At 65.5% G+C, this 557-nt stretch overlaps 1 protein-coding gene across 1 annotated transcript in view; it reads right to left on the bottom strand.

The window, feature by feature from the left end:
- Nucleotides 1-557, bottom strand: part of SMTN (smoothelin) — a 25,389-nt gene that overhangs the window by 10,404 nt on the left and 14,428 nt on the right. The gene's annotated exons all lie outside the window — the stretch shown is intronic.

Raw genomic sequence — 557 nt, 5'->3', positions numbered from 1 at the left:
CGAGGAGGCTGGACCAGGGCCCATAGGCTCCCGACCAGGTGTCTGCCTGGGGCTGCCCAGAGCCAAGTCCTCTCTGTCACCCACTGGGAACCACCCTCTGAGGGGCCTCCAGCCTCAAGTTCCATCTGGGGAGGGGGGAGAGGGCATGGACGTTAAGCAGGGGACTGGCTGAAACCAACATGCCCCCCATGGACACAGCGCCAGGCCCTGCAGCTGCTGGCACAGCACTGGAAATAGCCACTAGCCAGACAGACTGCCCGCCTAAGCTGGGGGCTGGGCCCTGGCCAGGGGCTGCCGGGGAAGCCACCACGAGTGCCTCAGGGCCAGGAGCCCATACCCTCTCGCCTCCGTCTTAGAGCATTCGTGCCTCAGTCCCTTGCACGGATAGGTAAACTGAGGCTCAGAGATGGTGGTGGCCCACCTAAGGTCACTCAGCAGAAGCAGAGCCTGGCTTGGAGCCTCCCCACCCCCCGGCCCATAGGGACTTACGAGGCTGCTGCTGTGGGCAAGACCAGCAGAGGAGCGGCGGCGGGTGCTAAAGGCAGGGGGGGGGGCCA

The sequence above is a fragment of the Myotis brandtii genome, unplaced genomic scaffold (genome assembly GCF_000412655.1).
Source record: "Myotis brandtii unplaced genomic scaffold, ASM41265v1 scaffold303, whole genome shotgun sequence".
Taxonomy (NCBI): Eukaryota; Metazoa; Chordata; class Mammalia; order Chiroptera; family Vespertilionidae; genus Myotis; species Myotis brandtii.
The sequence above is the reverse complement of the archived record's forward strand: the minus strand, read 5'-3'. Positions and strand labels throughout refer to the sequence as shown.